We start from the raw sequence: 13,454 nt of genomic DNA on the forward strand, positions 1-13,454 counted from the left end.
CCTTGTAGATAATCGGGTAAAGCGACAGCCATTGCCAGTACTAGAAACACTGTCACAAGGTTCGCAAGCTTCATGTTGATATCTGTTAGGATAATAAATTTTTGATATAAAAAACATAGAAGGACCTTAAACACAAATAGCACTTATTTATGAAATTTGTTTTCAAAGTATTCTAAATGCAAAAATTGGCAGTTTAAACGTTAATTTGTCAAAATATCACATATGTCAAACGTATCACTTTACAGAGGTAACTTAATTTGAAATAAGTGATCAAAATGAAAAATCATTACATTGTTATAGAAAATATTCAGAAAAAAGAACGCATTACAGTTGTGTGAATAATTAAGTTTTTTTTAAATGTGTATAAACTATATAAATTAGGTTATTGAGTCAATGTATCTATTGATAAATACCATTTACTTAAAAACAAGATAAGAACAAAAATAATTAAAGGATATAGCGTTCATGTGAACTTTGAAAAATAAAATAATATACCTACATCTATTAGATGTTTCATTTTGTAAATTATTATCAATCTACAAAGTCGCTGGTTAGCGTTTCTTGGTCAAAATAACATATCTTAACTTGCAACGGGACCCCTTTATTGCAATTTAATAGAAGTAATACACGTGAACAATTATTATACAATTGATAAGTTAAACATATTTAATAACAAGAACACTTTGTGTAAATAAATAAAATAAAATATAAACGGCTATCTATTTAATGAGACATTTCACCACTGAAAAAGAAAAGAACATACCTGTGTATCAGTCACTGCTCATCTATGAAATAACAATACATTTACGTTACGTTTTATACTTTTCGGAAGAGTTACTTTACGTTAAAAAGGTCAGGTTAAATGATTGATATGAACTGTATCCACATTCTAAATCAGTGACAGCGCGAACAGTTACGTACAACCACAGCTAAAACAAATTACGCTCCAAACATCCTGTTTGAAATCATATGTTCGTACATGACTTTGCAGTTTATACCTAGAAGTAATAAAACACTTTGGCTTAGTGTAACACGTTTGTAAAGCATTTTGTTTTTGAGCTACATTTAGTAAACACTGGCCCAGTTGCTTTTCGTAGAAGCCTTAACGTGATCTTGGTAGTGTTTATTCTTGAATTTTAACAAGTTGTAATGAGTGTGAAAGAGCATTTTGTTTATGAGTTGACGTTTGGTAAACAAGGATTTTGTGGCATTTCACAGAAGACTTGACGCGATGCTGGTACTGTTTATTTTTATTGTGCAACTTAATATCATGGTTGAGAATATTAACGTGTATTTCAACAGGATAAACTCTCGATCTGCGAAGTATTAAACGTTGCGTCAATCTAATTCTACTGGGATAATGACAAAGCGATAGATACAGAGGTATGCTCATTTTAATTGAAATGAAATATTAAATAGATAGCCGCATAGTATCGTCTTGTTCACAATTATTATCAAATATACATCCTTAAATAAATTTTCTTATCATGGTTTATAGTAGAGTAATTGTGTCTTGTCTATCGACTCAATAAGCTAATTCATTTTGTTTAGACATGTGAAAAGCATTTCTTTTAGTGTAGACTAATCACAGGAATGCAAGGCGTTGTAATTTTCCCCTCTTAAAAATATAGAGGATATTTGTTGGATCCGGTGGTTTATCGATTTAATTCACGAGTGATCATAGAAATAATATTTTCACGAGTGGCGCAGCCACGAGTGAAAATATATATTTTCTATGATCACGAATGAATTAAAATCGATAATCCACCAAATCCAACAAATTTTCTTTTTATTTAATGCATTTTTCACAGTTTATATACATTCTTTAAGAGTTTAACTAAAGAATTTTGCTGGGATAATGACGTCATTTCGTCAAAAAATGACGTCATTTCACAGCAAACAATGAAAATTATCGATAATTCTCACTGATAATTTTCACTGTTTGAAACAGTGAAATTATCAGTTTTAATTCACTGATATTTCTCTATAAACCACCAGAAAGCATTAAATAAATAATAATTCGTCATGTTTATCAATGGTTTAAATGTACTTTTACTCGTAACTGTTTAAAGTTTAACAGATGCTAGATTATCGTTTAACCTTTACCTGCGGATTAGTCAATTTGTGCTGTGCATTTTGTGTTCATATCTTGAGTTTCTGTATCTTCACAGATAACAAGATGAAGCTTGCGATCCTTGTGACATTGTTTTTCATACTGGCTATGGCTGCCGCCTTCCCCTCAAGTCGAGGAGATAAATGACATGCTCTTGTTTATATTTATTTCCACGATTTTGGTAAGGGTTTCCTTATTATAAATACACCGACCAATAACATTTTTGTAAATTATTTAAATTGTTTCACAACCTTTAAATGAACTCCACATTGCATTTCATTAATGTGCAACCATTAAATTTGCTTTGATGATATGTATTGAAAACACTTTAAACCGTGTATTCTGATCTTTAAAATAATAAATAATTCATGAAAGATTATTAAGTAGTGAAGTGTGTGTAACTGTAAAGTTTACAATAATGTTCTGCATTACTTGGTATTCAAAATACCTCCGAATAACAATTAATGGAAATGGGACAAGATATAAATTGAATAATTATTCCAGGCCGCAGTATTGATTGTGGCGTATGCGGTGGTTGCGCCAATGTTGGTGCCGGTGGTGGTGGCGGCGGTGGAGGCGGCGGTAGACACGGCGGTGGTGGCGGTGGTGGCGGTGGTGGTGGTGGCGGTGGTAATTGAGTAGGTGGTGGCGGTGGAGGTGGCGGCGGTGGTGGTGACGGTAGTGGCGGTAGTTGTGGCGGTTGCGGCGGTGTCAACGGCGGCGGACCTGGTGGTCCTGGTCCTGCTGGCAGTTGTGGCGGTGGTGGCGGAGGGGGCGGAGGTGGTGGAAGTGGCGTAGGTGGCGGAGGTGGTATAGGCGCTAGTGGTGCTGGTGTCAGTGGTGGCCGCGACTAAGGACAGCGTCGGCGGTTGTAGAAAATAGGCATCAATGTTTAGCGACTTCGAACATGTGATTTGGAGATAAAAGCACAAATATCCCAAGTTAAGATAGCAAACATTACAGAATGTTCTTTTGCATTGTACATCTCAATTCAATATAGGTTTAAGCGCGCATTATGGTTTTTTTTTTAATTTGTAGTTGCCAGTTGTTATTTAGTTTTCAAGTGCACTGTGTAAGTCAGTTTTATGACTATTAGTTTATAATATGTGATGATACAAATAGCCGATTGTGGGATTAACTTCTCAAGTTAAAATAGAAAAACATGGCAGAATGTTCTTTGCACTGTAGATCTACATCTGTATGTATTATACGTCCAAATATGATAATAGTGTTATTTATTATGTTTATTAATTTGATAACTCAAAGACACAGTGTACACTCTATGTATGAATATTTTTAATATTAACTTCTTGCTGATAACTTGTAAATAAATTTATTGTTCATAACTCTTTGTTATGTTATTTGTAAAGAATGGAGTGATTAAAAAAGTTAATATACCTACAACAACGTGGTATGTTTATATTCTGAAAAAAACTATTACATATTAAATCTCTAAGAGATTTACAAATATTATCAAAAAAAACTATTTTTTAAGCATTGACTTAACATCAGTCTTTGTAATAAACATATTTAATATCTTAACTACCTTTCGTGACATTTCGGCGGAACAAACACAGAGGCAGAGATGCATAGTTCTCTTGTAACACACACACATGGCCAAGGTCTGAATTCCAACCGTTTACAATATAAGTAAAGCACACACATAAAAAAGATCTAAAATCCAACCGTGTACAATATTTATATTACACACACGTGACCAAGATCTGAAATCCAACCGTGTACATTATAAGTATAGAACACACATGACCAATATATGAAACCCAGCCTTTTACATTATTAGTATAGCACACACATGACCATGATGTGAAATCCAACCATGTACATAATTAATATAACTCACACATAACCTTGATCTGAAATCTAACCGTTTACATTATAAGCATAGCACACATATGACCAAGATTTGATATCCAACCGTTTACATTATTAGTATAGCACTTACATGACCAAGATCTGAAATCCAACCGTTTACATTATTAGTATATCAGCACACACACGACCAAGATGTGAAATCCAACCGTTTACATGTGTATACACCTATTCGATTGTTATTGCGTACGTAATGTAATGATCACACATTGCATTTGTGTTTGTGGTGCAGTTTAAGGCGTCTGAGAATGTTGTGTTATACTAACGAGTTAGTACCTGATTAAATATCTAGACATCATACGTTTCAAAGTCAGAAAACAACATCAAAGTCATATAATATTTGTGCACGTGAATAACATGATTATATTGTTGGTCATCACTCTATTTAAGGCGCGTGCGGTGTTAAGGGCACGGACGATTTCATAGATGCATAAAGCTCCATTACCAGACTCTCAAGTGAACAGATATTTAATTTGCGCCTAATCAGAATGTTGTTCCAGGTTTTTATCAATAAAATGTTAACAACCATGTGCGGTCTTTTGATTTGTCTGTTAGACGAGTATGCGCTCTAGCAACACAACAACATATATTCGTCAATTGAAATGTACAAAAAGTGTGTTGTGACGTATTCTTGATTGAATTGCTCTTCATGCCCTGTGACATTATTTGTATATAAGACATACAAAAATATGGTACTCCATAAACTGCAATTTAACTGTATCTACACGTAACGTTATATATTTTTAAATCTTTCAGTTACGACAGGATACTTTTATATATGAGTCTCCCATATGGGTTTTCATGCAATCGCCTGTGTTTTATCTCTTTACGATCTCTTGTGGATCGACGCTGCATTTAACATCAAAACAATGTCTAATACATTCGTCATTTCATTATGAAAGAACAAACAACACATACTCTAGCAAAAACAACAACAACAACATAAAACCGAATATTAACTATTAACAACACTATGATTTACACGTCATCACTTCGTTAAATTATCATCTGTCGTACATCTGAAATATAGGATGGCTAACGACTGTAAAAGACGTCAAAAGTACTTGGAAAAAAACGTGAATGCGAATATCAATTGGTTTACAAACAAGGATTTACTTCTTGAAGTCATAAGATGTCGTTAATTTAAAATGTTATATGATTTATGACTCTACTAGGTGTCGATAATTATACATAAAACTGCCAAACAGTATACATTTGTGCTAATCTTAAACTATTGAGCGTTTTGCATTGAACATGTCAGCAACGTCTTTGCATTGACCGTTCCAAGGTGGTGACCCCAGCTTTATTCATATTTTGTGTTTATGTTGGTTTGTATTGTGCTGTATTGTGCTGTTTTGTACTGTTTGGGCAATCGGTCACTTGCCTTAAATAAAGGACCAACTAATTGTTTTTAATGAGAATTCAATACTGCTCCAGCAGCTGGAGTTTCACTTCTTTATATTCCAAAGCGCGCGTGTGAACGTTCGCCGAGGATTTTTAGGTTATTATGCTGGCAATTTTCGATGAGAACATTTTTGGAACTATAATGTTCTCTGTTCGTGCTATAAAAGCTACTACATATAAAAACATTATGTTATCTGTTGTGCTGTCTTACGTATTAACCGTCTTTCTTCAGTCTAAGCTGACAAGTGAAAGAAAGTTGAAATTATTGAAATCGATTGCAAATCAACACAACTAATGCACGAGCTTGAACAAAAAAAGTTTGCACTTTCCGCATGCGCACACTGATTGAAACGTTATTGACTGAGTGTTATTAACTAATTTGTCTTAAATGTTATGCTTTGCAATTTTTTACAGTATGACTTTGTGACATTAAAATAGCGTTCGTAGTTTCAACATTCATGATGATGATTATTGTTGAAACATATTAATCTGCCAGCTTTCCAGTGGATTTAAATAAACGGCCATGCCATTTCTGTCAAAGTCGCACCTTCTACCAACCCATGCCTTTGTAAGTTTAGAAAAGAAATATGATCTGCGTTGGTGAACTGCCAATTCCCAGAAGACGACAAAACACGACATGTTTATTAGATTTTAATTGATAAAAATATATTGTTTTGCTACATTAGCGCATACTGTTTTAGAGTTAGAAGAATAACAGGGAACATGCTTGTATAATTAATATGCGCTGATCTTTGAAATCTATTTTCCACCACCACCGCCGCCGCCACCACCACCACCGCCGCCACCACCGCCGCCGCCACCGCCGCCGCCTCCTCCGCCGCCTCCACCGCCGCCGCCACCACCACCACCGCCGCCACCACCGCCGCCGCCCCAAAGTAAATCGATGGCACGACCGTCGCTACTGCCGTCTGGAATATGTATTCCATGTACTTTTTGTCCAATAACGTTTTATTTATAGATCATTGACATACCAAGTATTGCACAACATTGAGTAAAACGTTTTGCGTTGAAGATATAATTATACATTAACACACCCTACAATTCTTTTTTATTACTTCATTACAATTTGAGAAAACAAGGTTGTGAGATTGTAGGTGTATTCAAATCAAAATAAATTGCTAAAAATTTGTTAATTGCAATGTGAACTTTAATTAAAATGTCAAGATTTTTTTTTACATTTACAAAAATAATTGTGCACGTGGTAGTTACAAACCCGACCCAAATCATGAAATGATATCATAAAGAACAACAACGGAACGTGTCATTTACCTGATAGCTCTAATGGTAAGGCGGCAGCCATTGTCACCAATAGAAATAATGTCATGAGTGTTTTATGTTTCATCTTGATTTCTGTAAGGATAACAAACTTTTGACATGAGATCAATTCAACGTGTTTAAAACAGAAAATATACATATTTATGAAATTATTACCAATGAAGGGTGCATATTACCGAGTTCGCATGAAAGGTTCAACGATCGAAATAGCAAATGTTAACCCATTTATGCCTTGTGGACTCTCCCATTCTTCTAAATTGGATCAATTTATTTCCAAAACTAGGGATGTCTAGTATATTTATTTCTATAATTAGAATATAACTAACTGAAATTCCTTTAAGCAAACAGCGCAGACTCAGATGATACGCCGCATCATGCGGCGTCTCATCTGGGTCTACGCTGTTTGCAATGTCCTTTTTTCAGGACGCTAGGCATGAATGGGTTTTAAACTTTAAATACTAAAGAGTTACAATATTTATGAACATATATCATTTGTATATTGTTACATGACAAAAATTGAAAATTGTCTTACAATAGTGTGGATTAGTCTACTATAAAAGAAATGCTCGATACATTTGTATAAACAAAATAATTAGATTGTTGAAACGGTAGACATAACATTATTACTATAAACCATAAAACGAACATAGATTATTTAAGAATAAAGAAATGACCTACATTTTGAACAAGTCGATAATATGCGGCTATCGATAAAATATTGTATTTCAATCAAAAACAGCATACCTGTGTATCTGTCAATTCGTTGGTATGGAGTAGAACTAGATGGACGTTTCGTTTTATACTTCGCATAAGCGTTGCGAAGAAAACCGTTGTCCAATTGGCAATCGGGAGTTGCATCCTGTTTTCGCTTGATAATCCAAAGATGATATTCAGTTTCAAAACAAGTATTAAACAAAAAGTACCACGTCAAGTATTCTAAGAAGAGCCACAGCCTCCTTGTTTAACATACGTCAACTCACATATAAACCGCTTTTTCCAAATCATGACAACATGTTGTTTAAATTCAGGCGCGCTCTTCAAATCGTAGTAATTATACATCCATCATTTTTTATTTTGTACCAGTGCGTTCTCGTCGTTGCTTTGCACGTAACGTGAGCGAAGACGTCGACGTACGATAACTTTTACTGTTGATACATATCGCGGCTTGTGCCTCTGAGAAAAACTACACGTTTCAATTGCATGAGCGCATAATGTGATTTTGTGATTGCAAGCCCGAGTGGTTCAATTGTAAGGAAATCAGAACAACAAAGTTTGTTAATAATTTGATAAAATGCTCTTGAAACAATGATGTTTGTTAACGTCATGTACAATGCAGAAATTCGTTTTGCATCAACATAACCCTTTGCAAAACTTGTTTTGCGATAAATATTTTGTAATAACGTTTAGATGTTAACAGACAGACCACAAAAAGATTAATCAAATTTTATTTTTTAGCAGGAAGTTATGGACAAATGTTTATCACACTTTTACAGCGAATTCGGTTGATTCAAGCCCCAATGATTAAATTTCTGCTCTAAACCATGGCACGTGCCGAATCGGGACTACGTTTTTCCCACGCACCTTGTCTGTTGTATTTTTCCGTAGAGTCTATAATGAAACCGGTTTGTTTGTAGTGTGGGATACAACAAAGGTTTGCCGTAAAAGGTTAGGGTTAGATTGGATCCGGTTGGATATGTTGTCACAATTTATTTCGAATCCACAATAGACACGACCGTATTTTTCTGAAAACACCTCAAGATGTCTGACGAATTTAACAAAATCAATTTCCCATTAATTTGGGATGAATTAAATGATGAAAATGAGCAACAAGCAACTGTAATTAACACTAAGTCAGTTCCAGGAACAATATGGACTTGATCCATCTGATATGTTTACAAATGAGATTGAATTGACAACTGAGAATGAAACCAGCCCTAGTACTAAATTTTAGCCCTGATGCGTCCTCCAGTTTGATATCGAAAGTGAATTGTTTGTGGTGTTAGGCTACGTTATTGACAAATGTTGTACCTTGTATATAACAACTAAATGTTATGTTGATGTTATAAAAAAACTTCCGCTTTTTGTTATTATTTGTGTTATCCTGATGAAGGCGTAAGTCGAGACGTTGATAAAAAGGGAAGAACAATATGTGTATTTGTTGGATTTATCATTCTTTTAGATTTGCAATTCAATATGAATAAAATTGTAATTAATAACGCATGACTCTATGCCACAGAACGATATTCTGATTTAAAAAAATGATTATTTGATCAGCGGTTATTTTTGGAACGCGGAGTAATACACTGACCTACAGTCATTATCAAAGTACACAAACACTCATGAAAACTATTTTTGTTAACATAAAAAAGTTTACTGAATAAAAAGTGGGATAAATTGAATGATAGATGAGTGTTGATTATTGATCATGTTTATCATGCTCGGCACAAACACGAAAAAGCACTCGCAAAGGCTCGTGCGCTTTGTTTTCTAAACCTCGCATGATAAATCTGATCTATAATCAACACTAACCTATTATTCTCTGTTTAATTTCGTAGTTATTTTCAAGTGCTCCACTAAAGAACTGCTGTACAATAACTTGCAACCTTCACAATATTACGCAATTGGCTAATTAATCATTCGTGGTTTCGCTTCGAGGTTAGAAGCCTGACAAATTATATGCGGTAGTCGGGCGTATTTGCTTCTCACTGTCACTGATTTGGATTTATTAAAGTTGCAGATTTAACACTTTATTAGGAGTTTTGGAACATAACGTTTTGTTATTGAAATTTACGATACGATTTACGATAAGTCAGCACAACTACACAAGAAATCTGTGAAACAATTCAGTTCGCTTAGCTTTCAGAACGGCTCAACTTACTGTCTTTTCAAGATATACGTTTACACGTAAATTGGACAAACAGGAACTGTCGATGCTTTAAACAATATCAGTAATTTTAAATTACAATCTGCATTACCTGTTTCGCTTTTAGAAACACATTGTACCTCCATGTTTTACTGTGTTATATAGTATTCACTTCCGGGAATACCGTATCTCTTTTCGTTAATAATATGTTCACTTCCGAGAACAGCTAGGTTGCTCTTTTCCTTAAGCTTAGTTGAATTCCATTTTTTCTCATTTTCGGGTCTCAAAGACCATCGGTACATAACTTTACTCTGTTCCTCAATGGAATAAAACAAATTGCAAAATAAATTTGCTTTAATTTTTATTTTTATGAAAAGCGTTAAAGCCACACACCTTGAAATAACTTATATGGCACAGTGCATTTATGTATAAATAAGAAACTTATTTAATCAATGCCAATTAAAATATATCTGGTGATAACAATGTAGAAATCCGTCTTTTTTGCACCTTAAAACCTAAAAATAATCGCGTTTGTTGAAATGGATACGTCTAGAAATCCTACTTTCGGTTTTAAAAGCAGTACCGTTTAAAAAATAATAAATTACCTGCTTACTAGGCTATAGATTTAATTTAATCTATGCCAATAATAATATTTCTGATGGTTACAAGGTAGAAATCCGTCAGTTTGCGCTTTAAAACTTAAAAATAATCGCGATTGTCGACATTGACGTATACATATAGTAATCCTACTTTCGGTTTTAAAAGCGACATAAAATAAATAAATAACTTGCTAAATAAGCTATACATTTAATGACAATCGTGCATACTTTCAAATTGCATCTATATGTATTGATTAACATGCATTTTATGTCAGGGTGTGTGGCTTGACTATCATTTTTCCTATCTACATCAAAGCTACAACTTTCTATAAAGCCTCCATAACTTATGCTTCTTGCATCAGCAAATATATTAAACAAAAACAACTGACTAAGTTACCACATTTTAACTAGCTCTTTTGACCTGTTAATTCTTTTCAGCTCAATTCAACAGTGAAAAATGCCATTATATATCACTTTAAGTAGTGAAAATGATCTTGAGTACCTTAAACATTTCATACCGCTCGAACCGCTCTGTAGAAACAAAAGTAATTTCAAATTTGAAATCGCTTGCGTTGATAGCATGCTAGTTTTGTAATAAAATTTATTGTACAATTTATTTTAATAATTTTGTAAATGTATGCTATATATTTTATTTATTTTTCCTGCGTAAATGCATAGGAGTAAAAAATTAAAGAACTACACAATGTTCATTTTCAAGTGTTATTAACTTATTTTTGGTTGGGTTGCTTATATTACGTTCGCGTCGTATCGCTCACAAAAATGTTGTGTTCCTTTGTTCATTCTGTTTTTATTTTTGAAACTCAAATTGGCTTAATATAGAAATGCTTTTTCCCCTTTGAATTCGACGTAATGTGGGTCATGTGTGTTCAACGAATCCGCATCTCTTCTTATTCGATACTTGCATATTCTGTTATTTGCATTTTAGCGTTTGTAGCCGAAGAAGTATCGTTTGATTTTCATTATACAATTAAACAAGAGGGTCTGAAAGGCCCAAAGTCGCTCACCAGAGATTCAAAGGAACTCACCAGAGATCCAAAGGAACTGACCTGTTCTGTGCAGCCCAAGATGTCATTAGAACAAAATGTTCTTACCAACTTTCATGACTAGTGAACACCCTGGCAGCCACGTTTTTCAACAGACCAGAACCATTTGCATACACATCCAAGATATCATTTAAAAAAAATATACTGACAAAGTTTCATGAAGATTGAGAAGTCCATATAAGGAAAAATGCCCCGCCTACTGGTGGCTAGGTTTTTCAAGCAACTGGAACCATTTTCGAACTTGTTCAAAATATCATTGGGACAAATCTTCTGACAAAGTTTCATGATGACCGAACAATAAATATGGCTTTTAGAGTGTTAACAGGGTTTAACTATAGCTATATAAGGGAAAATCCCACGCCTCCTTGGCGCCCATGTTTTTCCACCAACCGGAACCATTTTTGAACTCATCCAAGATATCATTGGGACAAATCATCTGACCAAGTTTCATGATGATCGGACAATAAATGTGGCCTCTAGAGTGTTAACACGGTAGCCATATTAGGAAAAAAGCCCCGCCTCCTGGTGGCCATGTTCTTTAAGCAACCGAAACCATTTTCGAATTCGTCCAAGATATCATTAGGACAAATCTTCTGACCAAGTTTCATGAAAATCGGGAAATAAATGTGGCCTCTAGAGTGTTAACAAGGTTTTACTATAGCCATATAAGAAAAAATGCCCCGCCCCCTGGCAGCCATGTTTTTCAACCAATCAGCATCATTTTTGAACTTGATCACGATATTATTGGGGTGAATCTTCTAAACAAGTTTCATGAAGATCGGACAATAAATGTGGCCTCTAGAGTGTTAACAAGATTTTACTATAGCCATTTATAGCCATATAAGGAAAAATGCCCCGCCCCTTGGCAGCCATGTTTTTCAATCAAACGTAATCATTTTCAAACTCATCCAAGATATCATTGAGACCAATCTTCTGCACAAATTTCATGAAGATTGGACAATAAATTTGGCCTCTTGAGTGTTCACAAGGTTTTACTATAGCCATATTTAGCCATATAAGGAAAAATGCCCCTTAATTAATTAGTTAATAATTTGCTTTCTTAAATAACACTTTCATCGGTTGGTAATGGTGGAATAATTGGACGTAAATTATCATAATGATATTGTTTTTTGATAAACAAAAGGACTTTAACTCGTCAAGATTTTAACTACGAATGCAATTCTTGATAAAATTGTTTTCTATAATCACGGTATTTTCGCGAGCAATGAGTGTTGGATATTGGTAAACAAAACATCAAAATAAACCGTCCAATGCCTCAACTGTTTTTTATAGAGTTAAATAAACGTGTCGATTACGTCTTCGCTCCCACTCACCGCAGTTCGCATGTTAAATTTTAGCGAGTCGAAAAACAATAAAATGTCAGTTATCAAAACGTACCGCCTATTTGTTATCACTAAGGTATTGATTAATTGCTTTATTACTTTGATTGTTGACACGTTATTTATTACCGTCGATGGTGCGGCATGTTGTTTTTACCAGTCGCCATTGCACGTTGGCAGTATGTCACACGAAAAAGGTAAAATCATACGAATTATTCCATGAAAAAAAATGTAATCAAATTTTTTTCCAGGTTAAACTTTTCCCGAAAATGTAACCGGTTAACTGGTCGTTTCGGTAGGTTAACCTCTTGCATCCCTAGTATTTATTAATGTTATTGCTTCTACTTTTTATTTCGTTTGATGAATTTGATAGATCATCGAAACAGGGACCTATACAAATTTTTGTTTGTATAGGTCCCTGATCGAAACAATACTTTTTCTAGCCTAGTCACTGTGTTTTTGGATATGATTTTATGCATATCGATCACATGCCAGAGCCATTCTACTCTCTGAGAAGGAATCAAAATACATTTTTCTTCGGCAAATTAACATCCAAACTTGTCGAGTCACTTGCATATAATGCTTTTTCATATTCTACATTGTGATGTATACCAGCATCGGCCATCCAAAAGCATATCTATTTTAAGTCAATTAGACGTAGGAAATGCTATTACATCACTTTTTAGTTTTACCGAGTTTTATTAAATATATGATCGGCTGTTTTAATTCCGAATAGAAGCTAATAACAACCTACACGATACAATGTCCTTGCATTCTTCCTTTCCAAGTAATGTTATCGGTCACTATATTAAGTATCATTCGAATCCCATCGATATTTGTCATGTTATACTGTGGTTTAAGAAGTAGGAAAGAAAGACAAACAAA

The 13,454-nt window shown here is 34.3% G+C and overlaps 3 long non-coding RNA genes across 3 annotated transcripts; 1 reads left to right on the forward strand and 2 right to left on the reverse strand.

Annotated features, from left to right (window-relative positions):
• On the reverse strand, positions 1 to 10,315 carry LOC127845217 (uncharacterized). Its single transcript, XR_008033112.1, has 3 exons — positions 10,172 to 10,315; positions 764 to 785; positions 1 to 82 (listed from the first exon to the last, which is right to left on the reverse strand). It is a non-coding gene; the product is annotated as an uncharacterized LOC127845217 (long non-coding RNA).
• LOC127845219 (uncharacterized) lies at positions 1,023 to 2,706 on the forward strand. The gene is made up of 3 exons (XR_008033114.1): positions 1,023 to 1,383; positions 2,172 to 2,294; positions 2,618 to 2,706. It is a non-coding gene; the product is annotated as an uncharacterized LOC127845219 (long non-coding RNA).
• LOC127845218 (uncharacterized) lies at positions 6,279 to 8,578 on the reverse strand. Its single transcript, XR_008033113.1, has 3 exons — positions 7,448 to 8,578; positions 6,698 to 6,778; positions 6,279 to 6,336 (listed from the first exon to the last, which is right to left on the reverse strand). It is a non-coding gene; the product is annotated as an uncharacterized LOC127845218 (long non-coding RNA).
• Positions 10,316 to 13,454: the final 3,139 nt, after the last annotated feature.

The sequence above is a fragment of the Dreissena polymorpha genome, chromosome 9 (genome assembly GCF_020536995.1).
Source record: "Dreissena polymorpha isolate Duluth1 chromosome 9, UMN_Dpol_1.0, whole genome shotgun sequence".
In the NCBI taxonomy this organism is placed as follows: Eukaryota; Metazoa; Mollusca; class Bivalvia; order Myida; family Dreissenidae; genus Dreissena; species Dreissena polymorpha.